The sequence below is a fragment of the Petaurus breviceps genome, unplaced genomic scaffold, assembly GCF_028583685.1.
Source record: "Petaurus breviceps papuanus isolate PSGF00001 unplaced genomic scaffold, PetGlider_PUasm1.0 126, whole genome shotgun sequence".
Classification (NCBI taxonomy): domain Eukaryota; kingdom Metazoa; phylum Chordata; class Mammalia; order Diprotodontia; family Petauridae; genus Petaurus; species Petaurus breviceps.
In genome coordinates this window covers 81,024,858-81,046,262 of record NW_027185655.1, presented here as the reverse complement: position 1 = coordinate 81,046,262, position 21,405 = coordinate 81,024,858, and the positions used below count along the sequence as shown (strand labels likewise).

The following is a 21,405-nucleotide window of genomic DNA, read 5'->3' as shown; positions in this document are numbered from 1 at the left end:
TTCCTTCCTTCCTTCCTTCCTTCCTTCCTTCCTTCCTTCCTTCCTTCCTTCCTTCCTTTCTTTCTTCCTTTCTTTCTTTCTTTCTTTCTTTCTTTCTTTCTTTCTTTCTTTCTTTCTTTCTTTCTTTCTTTCTTTCTTTCTTTCTTTCTTTCTTTCTTTCTTTCTTTCTTTCTTTCTTTCTTTCTTTCTTTCTTTCTTTCTTTCTTTCTCTTTCTTAGCTCCAGTAGCTAGAATAGTTCCTTGAATATTTGTTTTTGATGATGTTGTTGTTGTTGTTGTTCAATCATTGATTGCTGTCTGACTCTTCATCACCTCATGGACTATAGCATCATGATACTGTTCATGGGGTTTTCTTAGCAAAAAATGCTGGAATAGTTTGCCATTTCCTTCCCCAGTGGGTTGAGGGAAACAGAGGTCAATGAGAGTCACACAGCTAGGCTAAATTGGTATTCAGGTTTTCCTCACTCCAAACCTAGAGCCACCTATCTGCCTTAAATATAGTAGACACAATAATTTCTTGTATTAATGAAATTATTATTGATTATTCTTATTTTTACAAAATACTTTTATAGTATCCCTAGGAGGTAATTAGGGCAAAATAAAATTGTTTACTTCCTTCAGTCAGTGAAGAGATGAATTCTGAGATGTTAACTGAATTGTCCAAAATCACACAATTTATTGACAGATCCAGGGAATAAAAACTACACTATACTATGCCATCTCAAAAAATGGATCTTTGCTAAAGGAAATGATAATTTTTTAAAGTATATTTGTAAAAGGTACCCTCCATTATGTTAGATAATAACCAAGAAAATATGTACTTAATCATATTTCAACAAAACTGTCTCATTATTGTCCACTAATTATAAAATGTCCATCAACTTAAACAGATACACATATTTTCACATTTTTTAAAAATAGAATTATTTCAATGTATATTCAGACTTGCATCATACAAAAATAACATCAGTTTAAGTTGCTAAAACATTCAGCACAGAGTCAATTTAAAGAATGAAGTGTCTCATTGCATTGAAAATATTATATTTTAGAATACTTTCTTAAAACTCCTTTCTAAAAGCATGCTTCTTGAATAATGTAACAAATATTGTACATTTATTAATTCCTAACATACTTTGGGTATACATAAATGTAGTAAAAATAGGAAAATTCATTTTTAGAGACAACAAAACTCATCAGCATTCTGTCATAAGGTGTATATTCGTTATGCATTACATAGCCATGAACTGAAGGAAAGAGTTGGAAAATATTTTCAAATATGAACAGGCTATACAACCCATCTATTTCAAGATCTTCCCTCTTTTTTTTCCTTAGCACTCCGAACAATTTGATCAAAAGTAGTTGTTTGCTTTCCCCTTGAAATATGTGGAAAAAATCTACTCAGATTTTGACTCAGATTCATACCAGACTTTCCATATCATAGAAATTTTGCAGTGAACTTCAATTTATTTATTCTCATCCCTGAACACAGCCAAGCAAGACATGTCTATGAAATGAATCTTATGCTGTGAGCTGATATCTCTTGCAGCTGAGGAGGATTGCAATTAGCACAACAAAACCCCCTCCCAAAGCTCTTTCTGGCTTTTAAGAAGCAGCTGAGCCAACAAAGCTATATCATACAATTGTATCCCAATTGAACAATTTCATAAAATTCAGTGCTAAATTTCTCATATGTTGCACATTACCTGACTAATTATTGAGTCACGTTGCTCTTCCTTTTCCATGTTTTCAGGAAGACCTGGAGCTTGGGACTATTTTATCATTCACTTCAGTTCTTTGTCCAGTTCTCCATCATTACTGCCTAATTAACATTCATCAAACTCATTAAATTATTTATATAGCAGCTCATTGATTAACACAGACATTAGTTCAAAGAGTCAAGAAAACAACATGTATAGCATGGGTATCATGAGATGGTTAGGTGCTGGGAGGATAAATGCAAAAGGAAGATCCAGACTTTAAACAATAGGTATGTGAAAGTGAGCTAGAAACTGATTCTAAGTATAGGTATAGCAAAATGTGGGCAGCTAAGCCTGTGAATTGGGAACCCCGGGGTGGGGGTGGGCGAGGGATTAACCTGGGGAGTGCCAGGGAGGAAATTTAGGGGTGAGCGAAGGTCAGGCACCTTCCCCAGGCTGGCAGTGGCTTTAGGGCCCTGGAATGACTAGGAAGATGAGGAGGTGGGGGAAGGGAAGATGGCGGGGAAGGTCATAAAAGACCCCAGGTGGTACCAGGCAGGGCCGGGTAGTAGAGTACAACTGCTTCAGAGGACGCGGGATTGTGGATTTTTACCAGACAGAACTTTCGCTAGGACCCTACTTTTTGTCTACATCAGTATCCCAGATTTCTTCTTTGTGGCTGCTGCATTTTCTGCATCATTTTCAATACCCTTTTCTGTAACGTGGTTGCAAAATGGGAATGCAAAACATGCAAGCTGAGCAGGGCACTATCTAGTATATTACTGTTTGGGCTGTTGAAGTTCTTCAGGTCTCACTGCTTTACCATGTTGAGCCAGCCAAAGATGGAAGGGTTGGACTTTGTAGGGGCCTACTGTGTAGATTTCATCACCCTGGGAGTTGGCATCATCTTTGTTCTTTTGTGTTTCTATGGCCTTGGATTCTTTGGGACATATCTAGGTGATTACTTTGGAATCTTGAAGGAGACAAGAGTGACAACGTTTCCATTTAGTGTTTTGGAAGATCCCATGTACTGGGGAAGCAGAGACCTACAGGCCTCATGCTGACAGTCATAGTGGTTCTTATCTACACTGTTGCCATTGTATTTTGTGGGATAAAAGACCCTTGCCCAAAATAAATTCAATAACTCAGAGGTTTCTTCAGAGAAACAAAAAGATCTTTATTACCTCCCACAGGAGGGCGGGGGGGTCAGAGTCACCAAAAGCCTCTGGTGACAGAAGCCAGGAATACAAAACGTAAAGCTTGGTTATATACCCAAAAGACCACTCCTTTCCCTCTCCCTGTCCTTCATTCTCATTAATCAGGAACTTATCTAATTCTGACCACAAAAATCTGCTTATACAGCAAATAAAATGTCAGAAATATCAAAATAGATATGAAAGCAGAAAATACATGTCTACCAGTGTCAATATAGCTATGAAAGCAGACTATATTTTATGAATCATGGGGATTTTAGGCCATGGTGACCTGTCTGGAGTTTTGCAACGGGATTTCCAATTTTACATCTGTAGACGTCAGATGGTGGTCAGTGGAAATAAGTCTGGGATATCTGGGCCTGTGGTTAGATATGAAGGGTCTGTATTTTCCTCTCCTACACATTAGCTCAGCTTAGCAAAAACTTCAACTTAAGACCAGGGAAGTAGGGTAAGAGGCCCAGGCTGCTAGCCCAGGCTGCTAAGTCTTTGGTAACTTACTACAAATCTGTCTAGATTTTAGAATACTGCCTTAGAAGTTTCCACCTCACACACACACACCTCTTGTTAATAGAATCCTAAGTCTGGGATATAGGCAATGTATTATTAAATCTTTGAGAAGTCATCACTTCTATCACACTGAGTATGAAGAGCCTTTCACTGAGACCTACCAGCAAAAAGCTCCTAAGTCAAAGAAGAATAAATATTACTGGCAGGATTTGTGTTTGAGAATGGGTGGTGGAAGGAGTTGGACTGACTGCACTGCTGGAAGCTAAGCTCTGTCCTCTACTTCATGCCTTGGATAATTTTAAGTGAAATTCTTGGTGAGTACTTGGTTGCTCAACTCCAGCCCCCCACCCCCAGTGGTCACATAAGATGCCTTTTGAAACTTCTGCCTGGGGGCTCAGGGGTCTTCTACTGAGTACAAGCCGTCACTCACCCACCCCCAACTTCTCAATTCAATAATGAAAAAAAAAGCCTAATTTAAAAAAGGGGGGGGGCAGCTAGATAGTAGAGTGCATAGAGAGCTTGCCCTGGATTGAAAAATAATCCTCTTCTTGGATTAAAATCTTTCCTCAGACACTTACTAGCTCTGTGACCTTGGGAAAGTCACTTTTTTCCTCAGTTACATCATCTTTTAAATGAGCTGGAGAAGGAAATGGCAAGGCACTCCAGTATATTTTTCAAGAAAACCCTCAAAAGAGTCACAATGTTTTGAACCAGACTGAAAAGTGACTAAATAAACAAGAAAATGACAAGTGATACTTTTCTAAAATTTTTCACTTTATTATCTTGTGGTAACTTTTTTTTTTTTTTTTTGCTTTTTGGAGGGGCGAAGGTGGAGCAATTGAGGTTAAGTGACTTGCCCAAGGAAACATGGCTAGTAAGTGTTATGTATCTGAAGTCAGATTTGAACTCAGATACTCATGAGTCCAGGGCCAGTTCTCTATTCACTGCACCACCTAGCTGCCCCACATGGTAATTTTTAAAATTAAGAAACAGTTACTTTTCTAAGTTTAAAGAGCTAGTAGAAGAAAATCTGGGACAAGACTGAGATCAGAAAGAATGAAATGATCAAATGTGTTTTCTCTTCCTTCAAGGTTTAGCTAAGATAAAATTCAATCTCTCTGAATTTTCCCTTAATCTAGATAGATAAATGTCTTTCTTAATGGAAGCCAAAAAATCCAATATGATTTTAGACTGCATTCTTAAGAAAATGCCACCATCCTGTACTGTCCAGCATATGGAATGTTACAGTCCTGGTTTATGATGCACTACTTAGGTCATATTAAAAAACAAACAAAACAAAACAAAAAGTTGAGTACTCACTGTTACATTGTAGAAAACACAATTACAGGAAAAACTTTATTTATTCTTTTTTTTTTTACTTCAGAGAAAGACTAAAAGGATGGTGAGGGGAATCTAAGCCCTGCCATAAGAGGATAGTTTGAAAGAATCAAGGATGTTTATTCTAGAAAAGCCAACTATTAGGAGAGACATGATAGTTTTTGATAATTTGAAGGGTAGTTGCATGGGGAAAACAATGACAAGAAAATTTTTTTTTCCTATTCTAAGTCAGAGCATGTTGTAGGAAAAATGGACATAGATTACACAATACCGAATTTGCCTCTCAATAACTAGAGCTATCCAAAAGTGGAATGGAAATCATCAAAAGGATGAGGTTTTATTTGACTGGAGGTATCCAGGCAGAGGCTAGATGGGTGCTTATTGGGTATATTGTGTGGTATATTCATATTTGGTTGCAGGCTGGAATAGAAGATCTCTTAAATCCTTTCGTTATTGGGAATTCTAAGAAAAATAATCTGGCAACAGTGTGTATAATGAATTGGAGAATGGAGAAAATGGAGATTGAAAAATCACTGTCTTAATAATCCAATTAGAGATAATAAATATCTGAACAATGATGCCTGTAATAAGGATGGAGAAAAGGAATGATATAAGAAATACTTCAGGTGCCTCTATAGTACTCCACTGAATGCAGAACTGATTTAATGTTGCAGCTGAAGTATAGATGATTAAAATGTGTCATTGATATTTTGAACCTTGTAACGTGGAGGATAGGTGATATCATTATTTTTTTTAAAGCAAGCATGATAAAGAGTTTTGGAAGAGAAGATCAGTTTAGTTAGAGATTTATTGGTTTTGAAATGATAAGTATCCAAATAGAAATGTTCATTAGGCAACTAGAAATTTAGAGCATAGGAAAAAAATCTATCTATCTATCTATCTGTCTATCTATCTATCTATCTATCTATCTATCTATCTATCTATCTATCTATCTATCTATCTATCTATCTATCTATCTAATCTGTACATTTGGAAGTCAACCACAAATAAATGATCACATTGTGAGAATGAATGAGATTACCAATACAGAAAACATATAATGAAAATGGTTGATAACAAAACAATAGTGACATGGTCTCTTTTCTATTGAAGCATCTTTGTTTTTTACTTTTTCTTTTTTCCATTAATTAATTTGTTTTTAGTTTTCAACATTCATTTCCACAGGATTTTTAGTTACAAATTTTCTCCCTGTCTTTTCCCTACCTGCCACCCCAAGACAGTAAGCCTACTGAATACCCCTTCTACCAATCTGTTCTCTCATATCCTCCTGCATCCCCTCCATAACTTTCTAGTAAGGCAAGATGAATTTCTGTATCACAATGCCTGTATATCTTATTTCTCAGTTGCATGTAAAAGAAAATTTTGAACATTTGGTTTTAAAACTTTGATTTCCAGATTCTTTCCTTTCTTTCCTACTCACCCACCCACAGTGGGAAGACAAGCAACTCAATATAGGTTGTACATGTGTAGTTAGGCAAAATGTTTCCACATGTTGTGAAAGACTAACAATATTTCCCTCCATCCTACCCACCCCCACTTACTCTATTTTTGACTTTGACCCTGTCCCTTTTCAAAAGTGTTTGCTTCTAACTACCTTCTTCCCAAATCTGCCCTCCTTTCTTTTACCCCCCCTCTTATCCTTTCCCCCTACTTTCCTGTAGAATAAGGTACACAGTTGAGTATGTATATATATATATATACATATATATGTATATATTATTCCCTCCTTAAGCCAAATTCAATGAGAGTAAGGTTGACCAATTCCCTTTCACTTTCATGCTATTCCCCTCCATTGTAACAGTTTTCTCTTAACTCTTTTATATGAGATAATTTACCCTACTTTGTCTTTCCCTTTCTCCTCCCAATATATTCCTTTCCTCTCTTAATTTCATTTTTTAGATATCACCCCTTCATATTCAACTCATCCTATGCTCTATGACTAAGTATACATCTACACACATATTAACACACTCACATATATATTTATACACACATACACCCTCCTATACTTAGATATATATGTATGTATGCACATATATACATATATATATTCCCTTCAACTCTTCTCATATACATATATATTCCCTTCAACTCTTCTCATATTGAGAAAAGTCTCTTAAGTTACAATTACCATTTTTCCATGTAGGAACGTAAATAAGTCAATGTTAATAAGTTTCCTATGATTTCTTTTTCCTGTTTACCTTCTCATGCTTCCCTTGCTTCTTGTATTTGACAGTCATATTTGCTGTTCAGCTCTGTTTCTTTTTTCATCAAGAATGCTTGAAAGTCCTCTATTTCATTATATGACCAATTGCGATGATAATGCAATTTGAATTTGAAGACCACTTTTTGTATTGGCAAGTAAGCAGGTACTTAGCACTTAGTAACTAATCAAACCTCTGTGAAAGAGACAGAAGGTATGAAACCCTGTTCCTGATGTGACAGTAGGGGGTTGGCTAAAACAGAGTAGCTAATGCTGTTTGTATGTAAGGAAAAGCATGAGAGAGGAAGGGTCAGAATTTCTTGGGACCAGCATCTGGAAGCAGAGCAGCTACAGAAGAGAAATGACAATCAATAACTGAGCCAGAATTTCCTGAGAACTTGTGGTGGTGCAACTTCTTCTGGAGATGAGCCCAGGAGACCCACCCCCTAGGCTGAAAAAAATTAATTCTGATTTTTTGAATGAGCTGCAGAAGACTGAGGAAGCATGACCATGATGCTAAGACTTTGTCTGTTTGTGGCTTGGATGAGCCTTTAATTCCTGGGAAAAGAAATAGTGAAGGATTTGAGATGGATTGGACCCTGTGAACTTCATTATGGAGCAGGACTTACACAGACTTAACACTATTTCTATAATTTCTTTTTTGACCCACTCATTTTTTGCCTTTTCTTTATCTGAGATAAAGATTGCTACCCTTGCTTTTTTTTTTACTTCAGCTGAAGCACAATATATTCTACTCCAGCCTTTTACCTTTACCCTGTACATATTCCTTTTCTTCAATGTGTTTCTTGTAGACAGCATATTGTAGGATTATGTTTTTTTTAATCTATTCTGCTATCTGCATTTGTTTTATGGGAGAATTCATCCCATTCACATTCACAGTAATGATTACTATCTGTCTCTTTCCTATTCCCTCCCCTGTTTATGTTTTTTGTTTCTTTCTTCCCCCTTCCCCTCCTTAAGGGTTTTCCTTTTGACCACTACGTCCCTCAGTATTCCCTCCTTGTGACCCCTCTTCTTTACCTACCCTTTTCCCTTACTACTATTTCCCTCCCTCATAACCCTTACCCCCCTCCTTAACAAGAATCCCCTCCTTACCCCTCATACTGCCTATAGGGCACAATGGATTTTTATACCTAATGGAGAATGTTATTACCACTTTGAACCCAAACCAATGAGAGTAAAGTTCATACAATGCTCCTCTACCTCCCTCCTTTCCCTCTATTTAATTAGTATTTTGTCTTTTCATGTTAGAATCTTAAACTTAACTGATTATGTTGATCCCTTTTTGAAACAGAACCAATGAGAATAATGTTCAAATGATGTTCATCTCCCTCTTTCTTTCCCGTCTACTATAGTATGTTTTTATTCCTCTTCATATGGCATAATTTACCTTTTTTCTTCCTCAAGCTTTCCTTTTTTCTCATTACAATCCCTTTGAGCCCCTTAATAAGTTTTTTTTTAATTAATCATCAGATTTGGTCATTTATACCCATGCCATCTATCTATGTACATCTCTTTTAAATGTTACAATAATTATATAAATTTCAGTATTGACAGGAGTCCACTTCTCATATAGGGATGTAAACAGTTTGCTCTTATTGCATCCCAAGTTATGTGCATGTGTACATGTGTGTATGGGTGAGTGTGTGTTTTCCTTGTTTACCTTTTTATGTCTTTCTTGAGTCTTGTAACTGGAGATCAAATTTTCCATTGAGCTCTGGCTTTTTCATCAGGAAAGTCAGGAAGTCCCTTATTTCATTAAATGACCATTTTCTTGCCTAAAAGATTGGGCTCAGTTTTTCTGAGTAATTGATCCTTGGTTGCAGTCCTTGCTCTTTTGCCTTACAAGATATTAAATCCCAATCCCTCCAATATTTTAATGTAGAAGCTGCTAGGTCCTGTGTAATCCTGACTGCAGTTACATGATATTTGATATTTTTCTTTTTGATGCTTGCAGTATTTTCTCCTGAACCTTATAATTCTAGAATTTGGCTACTATATTTCTTGGAGTTTTCAATTTGGGATGTCTTTCAGGAGTAGTCCAGTGAATTCTTTCGATAGCTATTTTACCTTCTGATTCTAGGACTTCAGAACTGTTTTCTTTGACAATCTCTTGGAGGATGTTTTCCAGGATGCTTTTTTCATCATGGCATGATGAAAACCCATGGCATGCTCCATCTCCCAGTGGATTTTGTCACTCTACAATCCATTCAGATTCCCTTTTTAAAGTTTAGTGACAGGATTCATGGAGGAGCTTAGTAAAGTTCCTGCTTCTGTTCCACCATCTTGGCTCCACCAAGATCCCTTTTCCTTATTGGATGCAGTGTAAGTGGATTTACAAAGGAGCAGGAAAAGGAAGTGGGAGAATAGTAACCAAGAAAGGAAAGATTCTTTTTTTAATCAGAGACCCAGATGTGTATTTATTATAGTTGATTAGAAAAATTGTAAGGACATTGTGATAAAATTGTTACTACAACATGAAAACTGTGAATGGTTCACATGAGAGAAGTATTATCATTTGAATTGTATTAACATTTAAATAAATGATATCAAACCTAACACTTGAAACCATGCTATCACCTTGCTTTATTACCCACTATATTACATTCTATACCTTGTTTTATATTTATTTACTTTACCTTCTCTGAGAAATATTTGAGCTTCATGTTAAATTAAAATAAAACTTTCTAGTTCACATCTGACTTCATAACATAGTTATGGTTCCTTTCTGATTATTTAACTTTAGGGCATGTTCCTTTTTTTCCCCCTGTGAGCACCATTATCATACTTTTTTCTTTCTAAAACTATTAAATTTCTTATCCCCACATTGATTTATATGGACATGTTATCCGCAACAATGTACTTATTTTTATTCAATAGTTTACATAATATGATGATTCCTGAAACTGAATATTTTGCAGTAAGAACTCTGAGGAATAATCTTCTTTGTTTCTTTCAGTTTCTAGTGCAGGATTTTGTGTAAAACTTATGCTAAAATATCTGTAGTGAAAGTTATTGTACTTTTAAGAAATTTGTGTAACAATGATGCGGTGAATCAGCAAAGAGAGGGGATAGCTATATCTCTCACAACACCTAACTTTTAAAAAACAAACAGAAAGTTAGGGGATATTCCACTTCAGAAGATGGAGGGAAGAAAAAGAGTAGCCTTGAAGCGTGTTTTCCCAATTTTACTCTTCTTTTTTGTGGGGGAGGTAGCCCTTTAAACATTATATTATTTATTCATTTTTTTTTTAGTTTTCAACATTCTCTTTTATAAAGTTTTGAGATCCAAATTTTTCTACTTCCTTCCCTGCCTCCATCCCCAAGACAGCATGCAAACTGATATGGCTAAACTTATACAATTATATTAAACATATTAGTCATATTGTGAAACAAGAATCCAAACAGAGGTGGAAAAATAAAACATGTGAAAGTATAAAAAAAAGAGAAAATAATAGCATTTTTCATCATGAGTTTTTTGGAATTGTTTTAGATCACTATATTAATGATTAAAACTAATTCTCTCAAAGTTGGTCATCACATAATGTTGCTGTTACTTTGTACAGTGTTCTTCTGGTTCTGCTCATTTCATTAAATATCAGTTCATATAAAGCTTTTGAGGTTTTTCTGAAATACACCTGCTCATCATTTATAATAGAACAGTAGTATTCTATGTCATTCATATAGAAAAACCCATGAGCAACTGATGTTTTTCCAATTATTTAGACTTGACTTTATTTGTGTAAAAAGTCTTTTGCAATTGTGTTCATGTAATTTTTGGATTTGTGTTTGTGAGGTAGACTGCCAAATATTTTATATTATCTACAATAACTTTACCTGCAATTTATTTTTCCATCTTTTGATGCTGGATTTTGTTGGTGATATATAGAAATGCCAATGATTTAGGTGGGTTCATTTTATACCCTGCAACTTTGCTGAAGTTATTAATTATTATTAGTGAAAGATAGATAGATGCTACTTATAAAAAAAGCAAACCAAACAAAAAAAAACCCCTCCATTTACCCCTGTGCTGTCTAGTGTTTTAAATAGAAATGGGTGCTGTATTGTGTGAAAAGTTTTTTTTCTTCAGGGGTGGCGCAGTGAGTAAGTGCACCGCCCCCAACATTGGGAGACCTGGGATTGGTTCCAGCTTCAGATACTTGGCACCCACACAAAATAACTGCCTGGGTAACCTTGAGCATGTTACTTAACCCCAATTGCTTAAAAAAAAGGTTTTTTCTTCGTCTATTGAGATAATCATATGATCTCTGCTAGTTTTGTGGTTGATATGGTCAATTATGCTGATGGTTTCCCTAATATTAAACCAACCCTGCCATTCTGGTGCAAATCCCAGTTGGTTGTAGTGTATCATCCTTATAATAAATTGCTGTAATTTCTTTACTATTTTTTAGCTTCAATATTCATTAGGGAAATTGGTTTATAATGTTCTTATTCTATTTTGGCACTTTCCTGTTTAGGTATCAACACCAACTTTGTATCATAAAAAGAATTCAGTAGGACTCCTTCTTTGCCTCTTTTTTTCCCCAAATAGTTTATATAATATTGGAAGTAATTGTTTTTGAAATGTTTAATAGATTTCACTTGTAAATCCATCTGGCCCTGAGTGATTTTTTAAGAGTTCACTGGTTGCTTGTTTAATTTCTGTTTCTGAAATAGGGTTATTTAAGTATTTTATTCCCTCTTCTATTAATTTGGACAATTTATATTTTTATTCATCCATTTCACTTAGATTGTCAAATTTATTGACATCCAGTTGAGCAAAATAGTATCTAATTATTGTTTTAATTTTCTTATAATTGGTGGTGAGTTTACCCTCTTCATTTTTGATACTGGTAATTTGGTGATCTTTCATTTTTTCAAACAAATTAACCAAGAGTTTATCTATTTTATTGTAATTTTTTACATCTAAATAGGTCTTAGTTCTATTAGTTCACTAGTTTAATTAATTTCAATCTCATTTGATTTTTTAAAAATATTTCTAATTCGGTATTTAATTGGGGATCTTTAATTTGTTCTTTTCTAACTTTTTTACTTGCATGGAAAATTTATTGATCTCCTCTTTCTCCATTTTATTCATGCAATAATTTAGAGATATAAAACTTTCCCTAAGAAGTGTGGTCGTTGCATCCCATAAGTTTAACTTCTTTCTCATTTATTTTTGTGGCTAGATTTATCTAGCCTTGGGGGAGGGCAGGTTGACGTCCCCCACTAGTACCGTTTTGCTGTCAATTTCTTCCTATACCTCTTTTATCTTCTCCTCTAAGAATTTGGATGCTATACTACGTGATGCATATAGGTTTAGTATTGCTATTACTTCATTTTCTATGCAACACTTTTTAAACTGCAGGGTCCTGACCCAGTATTTGGGAAGCAGTGTTTATGAGTCTTGAATGGAAAAAAAAAAACTTTATGAGTCCTGGTGTATAGTACATTTTAACAAGATGTAGTTTCATTTCTTATCTCTTTTAATTAGATTTATTTTTGCTTTTGTTTTGTTTGAAATCAGGATTGTTATTTCTGCTTTTTTTTAAATTCAGCTGAAGCAAATTTTATTCATTTCCAGTCTTTTACCTTTACTCTGTGTTCATCTGTCTGCTACAAATGTATGACTTGTAAACAACATATTGTATGACAGTGGTATTTGATCCACTCTTCTACCCACTTCCATTTAATGGGAGAGTCCAACCTATTCACATTCACAGTTTTGATTACTTATTTCCCTATGTCATTGAATGTACATCTTTTCCCCAGAAAGATTATAATCATTTTTGCTCAGTAGTTGTTCCAAGTCTCTTTGCCTTCTGGAAATTATAGTCCAAGCCTCTAATGTAGAAGCTGCTAAGTCCTGCATAATCATGACTGTGGTTCCACAATATTTAAATTGTAACTTTCAAGATACTTCTAGAACTTTTCTCTTTACCTGATAATTCTAAAATTTAGATATAATATTCCTTGGCATTTTCATTTCAGGATCTCTTTTAAGAGGTAATAAGTGGATTATTTCAATGATTATTTTACCCTCTGGTTCTAGGATAACAGGGTACTTTTCCTTAATAATTTCTTGAAAGCTGTTGTCCAGGGTCTTTTATTTGACCATGGCTTTCAGGTAGACTGACAATTCTTAAATTCTCTGTCCTGGATCTAATTTCCAGGTCAGTTGCTTTTCCAGTGAGGTATATTATGTTATCTTCTACTATTTCATTGTTTTGATTTTGTTTGACTGATTTTGATGGCTCATAGAGTCATTAGCTTTCATTTGCCCATTTTATTTTTTTTAAGGAATTCTTTTCTTCAACTAGTTATTTTAACTTCCATTTCCATTTTGCCAGTTCTACTTTCAAGGAGTTCTCTTCAGTCAATTTTTGTCCCTCCTTTTCCATAAGCTCTATTCTACTTTTTATGAAGTTCTTTACTTGAGTAGATTTTTTCCCCATTTGGCTGGTTGTATTTTTTTTTAACTCTTTAATTTTTTAGTTAACATCATTCATTTCCACAAGATTTTGAGTTACAAATTTTTACCCCATTTTTCCTACCTACAACCCCAAAACAGTGGTCCCACAGAATATCTGTTCCCTGAATATGCTCTCTCCTATATCTTCCCCCTGCAGCCCTCCCACTTTCCAGTACAGCACAGTGGATTTCTATGCCCCAGCACCTGTATATCTCATTTCCCAGTTACATGTAAAATGATAATAATAATTATATATATATATAAACATTTGATTTTAAAACTTTGAATTCTAGATTATTTCCTTTCTCCCTTGGAACAGACACTCACTGGGAAGATAAGCACTTCTATATAGGTTGTACATGTATGCAAAACATTTCCATATTGGACATATTGTGAAAGACTGACTATATTTCCCTCCCTCCTATCCCACCTCCCATTTGTTCTATTCTCTACCTTGGTCATGTCCCTTTTCAAAAGTCAATGCTTCCAACTTCCCTCCCCTCCAGCCTGCCCTCCCTTCCATTATCCTCCCATTCCCTTCTCCCCTACTCTCCTGTAGTCTGAGATACCCTATTTAGTGTGTATGTCATTCCATCCATATGCCAATTTCAATGAGAATAAGGTTGACTCATTCCCTTGTGCTTTCCTGTTCTTCCTCTCCATTGTAACAATTTTCCTTTGCCTCTTCTATATGAGATAATTTGCCCCATTCTGTCTCTCCCCATCTTCTCTCATTATATTCCACTCTCATCTCTTAATTTCACCTTTTAAGTATCATCCTTTCCTATAAAATTGGTCCTGAACCCTCTCTGTATGCCTCTACACATATATAAACACACTCACATATATATTCATATGCCCATATAACCTCCTATATAGACATATAACTATGTATACATATATACATACATGCATACCTATGCACACACACGTTTCTATACCCTTCAACTATTCTCATACTGAGAAAAGTTTCATAAGTTATTATTTTTCCATGTAGGAATGTAAATTGTTCCAATTTGATAAGTTCCTTATGGTTTCTTTTCCCTGTTTTCCTTCTCATGCTTCTCTTGCTTCTTGTATTTGAATGTCAAATTTTCTATTCAACTCTGTGTTTTTTCATCTAGAAAGCTTCAAATTCCTGTGTTGTACTGAATGACTGTATTATTCCCTGAAACATGATGCTCAGTTTTGCTGGTTATGTGATTCTTGGTTTTAATCCCAGCTCATTTGACCTCTGGAATATCATATTCCAAGCACTTCGATCCTTCAGTGTAGAATCGGCTAAATCCTGTGTTATCCTGATTGTGTTTTCTACAATACTGAAATTGTGTATTCCTAGCTGCTTGTAATATTTTCTCTTAGATCTGGGAATTCTGGAGCCTGGTTATGATATTACTATGAGTTTTCTTTTTGGGATGTTTTTCAAGAGGTGATTGGTGGATTTTTACAACCTCTATTTCGCCCTCTGGTTCTAACTCATCAGGACAATTTTGCTTGAGATTTTCTTGCAGGATAATTTTTAGGTTATTTTTGTGACCATGACTTTCAGGTAGTCCAGTATTTTTTAAATTATCTCTCCTAGATCTACTTTCCAGGTCAGTGGTCTTCCCAATGAGATATTTCATATTGCCATCTATTTTTTCATTTGTTTGTATCTGTTTAATAGCATCTTGATTTCCCATGAAGTCACTAACTTCCCTTTGTTCCAATTGAATTCTGAATGAATGGTTCTCTTCAGTGAGCTTTTGAGATTTTTTTCTGTCTGACAAATTCGGCTTTTTAAGGAATTCTTCTCCTAATTGCCTTTTTGAGCGTTTTTGGCCATCTGGGTTAGTCTGTTTTTAAGGTGTTATTTTCTTCAGTCAGGTTGTTGACTCTCATTTCATAATTTACTTTCATTGTTCTTTTTTTTCTTCCCATTTTTTCCTCCACTTATCTTATTTGGTTCTCAAAATCCTTTTCAAGCTCCTCTATGATCTGTAACCAGCTCATAATTTTTTGTTGGAAGCTTTTGGTGCAGGAGTTTTGACTTTATTGTCTTCCTCCTGTTCCATGCTTTCGGCCTTTTTGTCCCCCAAATAGGAGTCTAATGTTTGATTGCTCTGTTTGCTTTGCTTCCTTTGCTTGCTCATGTTGCCATTCAATTCCTTGATTTTTGAGACTTTTGCCACAGTAGAACTCTGCTACCAGGAAAGGAAGCTTTATCCCAATTGCTTATGTTTTTGCAACTGCTGGAGCTATTAGTTGGGTGTCCCATCTGAAGCCTCCAGACACTCTTTGACAAACTGTTCTTAGACACCAGGACCTCCACTCAGGACAGTGATCCAGATCTTAGCAGGTTAAAGCAGGTGTCATTACCCCTCAAACTGGTTGTTTGGTCCCCCTACAATTGTACACATAGGATGCCCATTTTCTTCTTTCTTTGATCTCTTAGGGATATAGATCTAGTAGAGATATTTTTGTGTCAAAGGGTATACAAATGTTTATATTCCTTTGGGTATAATTCCAAATTGTCCTCTTGAATGTTTCGATCAGTTCACAGTTGCAACAAAAGGGCTTTAGTGCACAAATCTTCCACATCATCTCCAGCATGAATTATTATTATTTTCTTTTCTGTCATGTTAGCCAGTGTCATAGGTGTGAAGTAGGTACTTCAGAATTGTCTTAATTTGAATTTGTATGATCAGTGGTTATTTAGAGAAGTTTTTGTTACTATTGATTACTTTGAATTCTGATTCTGAAAACTGCATGGTCACATCATTTGACCGTTTATCTTTTGGGAAATGGCACTTATTTGTATAAATATGGTTCTGTTCACCATATATTTGTGAAATGAAGCCTTTCTCAGAGAAACTTTCTGTATTTTTCCCATTTTCCCACTTTCCTTCTAATTTTGGTTGCATTGGTTTGTTTCTGCAAAACCTTTTTTAATTTTATATATTTTATTTTATGTATGTATTAATTTTTGCTTTCCATGATATTCTCTACCTCATATTTTTTCAGAAGCTCTTTTTTATCCATAGATATGACAAGTTCATTTTTTCAAGCTTCCTTAATTAATGATACCACCTTTTATATCTAAATCACACATCCATTTTGATATTATTTTGATATATAGTGTGAGGTCTTGATCTGTACAGTGAAACTAATTTCCAATTTGCATAGTAGTTTTTTAGTCAAAAGAAGAGTTCTTGCCCCCCACCCCGTATCAGCAATGCAATATTCACAATGCCTATGGAAATTATAAATATGCTGATGTAATTATAAATCACAAAATATATCAGGCTTGCTATATGGGGGAATAAGCTAGAAAATTTATTAAAATAGCAAAAGACTGAGTCCCCAAACCAGAAAGTGAAAGCCATCAGAGTAGTTATGAAATTGGCACCAGTAGATAAAGTAGAAAGCACCCACATTCTCAAGCCTTTAAAACAGAACAGGCTACCTCAGGCAAAGGTCCTCCTCTCCCCACTCACAGCCAGCATCCTAGAAGCGTGGTCCCAGCAGCTCCAGCCCCTGGCATTCCTCAGCAGGAGTCCTTAGCAGAAATTCTGGGTGACTCAAACAGGGCTTTGCACTGCCGCTGCCACTGCCTCTGCTATGGCTGCCGCCATCGCCACCACTGCTAGCCACCGCAGGAACTCTAGCTTGGCTTCCGCTTCCTCTTCCTCCACCCTTTCTTGCTACATCAGCAAGTCCAGTGGGGCATGGACGATCCCATAACCCTTACTCCCCCCCCCCCCCCCCAAATCTTGGATCTTTGGTTTTCTCAAACACTTTGTAAATCAGGATGGTCATTTGCCATTGTATATTGTATACCTAATTTATTCTAGTGATCCCCATAACTCTTATTTCTTGCATAGTACCAGATTGATTCTTTGGTTACAACTGTGAAAAATATTTGATAGAGCACCTTCCTTCACATTAAATAAAAAAAGATTCATTTGATATTTTGGCCCTTTTGTTCTTCCAGAGCCAGCTTACCAGACTGAAGTTCTACAGAGTTTTTGTGCTGACCTCATTGTTGTATGACTGTGAAACCTGGACTGTATACCACAAGTTTCACAGGAATATTTTGGTATTTTTTGTTTCACATGCAATTCTAAATTAAATTGTTAGTTTTTTTTTTTGTGAAATGAATCACTTGATAATGGCCTAATCTTGATTTATAAATACAAGAGGTTTCATGGAGCACTACATACCTATCCATCATCAGTAATTTCTCTATCAGGATCATGAAAAAATAAGAAAATTGGACAGTAATGGTGAGTTCAGCACTAAACTTGGAGTTGGAAGTCCTGTATTTTCATCTAGACTTTAACATTTACTACTTCTATGTTATTTTCTATGACTCTGTAAAACATTAGTTCTTTTCTTCGCATCCCCACTGTATAATGCTCAGAATTGAATAAATGAATGAATGAATAAAAAGACTCAGTATCTCCCATAATTCCAGCTTCTTTGATCTGTGAAATTGTAATCATATATGTATATCTTTGAGCTACAACACATTTTAGAGATGATCTAACCCTACCTCCTCATTTGGCAAATTATGAAAATGAGGATATTATTCCCCATAGTACCTGTTTTGCAAAGGTAATGTAAAGAAGATCATTTGTAAATTGTAAAGTTCTTTAGATAGAAGTGCTATCAATATAGTTATCATTTCCATAGCTTTGACAATGAGGTATCAAGATTAAGGCTGTTTTAAAGCTCTTATGTTAAAAGTTACCTTTAAAACTTTATAGAACTAAAGCACATATATTTTAGAAAAATCTTCCCTATATACTTTAAACTATTTGGAGACTGACCTAAATGAAAAGCCTTTGTGTCAAGGTCCATTCATGAGAAAGTCATTTCGTAAAATGGAAATACAGGTATAACTTCCCTTATGCAAATTTCTGTTCTTCTTTGCTTCTCATTCCAAAATATTAGTTCCTTTGGAAAAGAACTTCAGTCTTCACAAACTCAATTTTCCTTTCTGTTGTGCTTCTTAAAAATGATTTGTGCCTGAAATATTTATTTAAGAATAAGGAAAGATGTTTGTAAAATAATGCATTTTCCACATTGGCCCTGCTGTATTTAATTTCATTTTTCAGAGTGGTATTTGCTGATGCTAGATTAAATTTGTAACCAAATAAGCTATTTGAGAAATGCACATAACTTTTAGGCAGTCACAACGAGTAGTAGTGGTTTAGTCAATTTCAACATGTAGTTTTCTTTTTGTTTAAATTATTTTTATTTCCCTTTTATGAAAATATATTCCAAACATATAAAAATAACCAATAAAATAGCTTTCACAATATTGTAAAGTAAAAGCATACACAGCATAAACAAAATTTAAAAGAAACAAAAAATCACTTTGCTGGCAATATGCACTAAAGGCTTAATCCCCATAGAAAAATTATTGTAAGTATGTTAATTTTGGGATGATGTAATATAGATCTATGGGGTAGTACAATATGAGGTTCAGTGTACAATTTTGCATTTTATGATTTCCTAATTGATGAGTAGATTCTAGCACAACTGATCACCCATGCATATGTATAACCAAAAATACCTTTTTCTCACCAGATTTCTAAATGGTTGATAATTTGCTGGTTGGTACCACATAATTGTGAGGAAACATATAGTTAAAAAAAATAAAAAGCATTTGACAAGGAATTAAAAACAAAAGCATCTGGTCTTAAATCTTTGTTCCATTTACTAGCCACATGACTTAGAGTGGCTAGTACATTAAGCTCTTCCAAGTCATTAAGTTCTTCCAACTCACAGTTGCCTTAACTGTGTAATTTGTAGCCCATCATCCCTCCCCTAAGATTCTGGGGTAACATGGATGAAGTCAGACCCTGGAGGCTTGTACTCAACATATTTTTTTTTTTCTGTTTGACTCATTATTTCCAGTGGACACTGCACCAAGAAATCCCCAAAATAAAATTCAGGAACTCATCATGCCTAGGATTCTTCATATGTGGACATGAACTGTCTCCCATTCTTTATCAAACATGTAGAGGGCTAAATGCTCTTGAATATGAAACAAACATTAGTTTACCCACACACAAAAAGGAAAATTATATAAAAAAAAATTATGGGACCTCCAAAACAAATGCAGAAATCACTTAAAAATTTCCAAACAATTTTCAATTGTTTTGGAAAGTTAGACTTTTATCTTTTTACACTATATTTTTTTTCACATAGAATTACATAGTCTGGGGGCAGCCAGGTAGCATAGCGAGTAAGAGCACCGGCTCCAGTGTTGAGAAGACCTGGAGATCGAATCCCGGGCTCAGACACTTAGCACCCACCCAGAAATACCTGTCCATGTAACCTTGAGCAAGTTACTTAACCCCAATTGCTTAGGGGCGGCCAGGTGGCTCAGCGAGTAAGAGCACTGGCTCCAGTGTCGGGATGACCTGGATCAAATCCGGGCTCAGATACTCAGCACCACACCCAGAAATAATAACTGGCCGTGTAACCTTGAGCAAGTTTCTTAACCCCAATTGAGTTAAAAAAAAAAAAAAGAATTACATAGTCTGCTCCCTCAGCCCCACTCCAGAATCATTTCACTCTATAGTTGAGATGTTGTAAAAAGTTGCCATACTTAATGTTCCTTCTGAACAAGAAAGAATCTTCCTCTTACACATGTACTATATGAGTAACACACCTATTTGCTTCTCAAGTAGGATAATACACAAAATCTATGCGTCCTTGTCCTTATCTTCTTTTTTCTTTGAAAAACAATGTCTGCTTAAAGAATTCAAGCTCTCCTCCACATAAGAAGCTGGATTACAGAAGCATTTGATCTATTAACTATCCTTCCAGGTCTCAGGCAAACATGTTTACATATACACCTTTCCCATGTGTTTCTGCTGTAAATTAACACTAATTTCAGGGTGAGGAAGAAGAAATCTCACTTTCCTATGAACTCAAGACCAAAATAGACAAGCTTTAGGCTGAAATGAAAATGATAAGAGAGGAGAAGAAAGAGGAGAGGAGAGAACAAGCAGGTAGGAGAATAGAAGTGAGAGAAGGGGAGAGAAAGGGAGGGGATGGGAGGAGAAAATAGGACAAGGAAGGGGAGTAGAGAGAGGAAGATAGAAGGGAATGGGAGAGTATTTGGAAGGGAGGAGAGGAGAAGAAGGGAGAGGAAGGTATAGGAGAGGAAAAGAAAAGAGAGACAAAGATACATAAAGATAGAGAGAGAAAAGGAGAGATATACAGAGTGACAAAGAGAGAAAAAGAGGGGAGAATAAGGAAAGATTTCCATTTAGACAGCATAACACAAGAAGATTATACTCAAAATTATGAATCTTTTTCATACTCCTTACTTGATTTATATGCATTAAAGCACTCTAAGTGCATCAACTTTTATTATAAAGAGAAGAGTGGTAATGACATTTTTTCCTCTCTTTTTCTTTTTTTCACCCTAAATTCATTTATATTTTATTTTTCAAATTTCATTTTTACAAGATTTTGAGTTAAAACTTTTCTCCACATCTCTCCCCTACCCTCCACCCCAAGATAGCAGGCCTTCTGAATGCACCTTTACCCCAATCTGTTCTCTCTTATATTCTCCTCCATTTACCCCTTACTTTCTTGTATGGCATGGTAGATTTCTACACCCCATTGCTTGTATATCTTATTTACTTGTTGCATATAAAACACAATTTTTGACATTTGCTTTTAAAACTTTGAGTTCCTGTTGAAAGGGGTATGGGAGAAAATATGGGAGAGAGCAGATTGGAGGAGGGGATATCCTGTGGCACTGCTTTTTTTGTGGCAGTGGGTAAGGGTAAAACGGGGAGAAAATTAGTAACTTAAAATCTGGCAGAAATGAATGATGTAAATTAGAAGTTAATAAAGCATTAAAAATTATATTAAAACTTTGAGCTCTAGATTCTTTCCCTTCTTTCCTCCTCACCCTCCCACCCC

The 21,405-nt window shown here is 35.4% G+C and overlaps 1 protein-coding gene and 1 pseudogene across 1 annotated transcript in view; both read left to right on the top strand.

Moving 5' to 3' along the window:
• The window catches only part of LOC138168961 (phosphatidylethanolamine N-methyltransferase pseudogene), a 21,423-nt pseudogene extending 17,739 nt beyond the window's left edge, over positions 1 to 3,684 (top strand).
• Positions 1 to 21,405, top strand: part of FSTL5 (follistatin like 5) — a 1,185,743-nt gene that overhangs the window by 897,691 nt on the left and 266,647 nt on the right. The gene's annotated exons all lie outside the window — the stretch shown is intronic.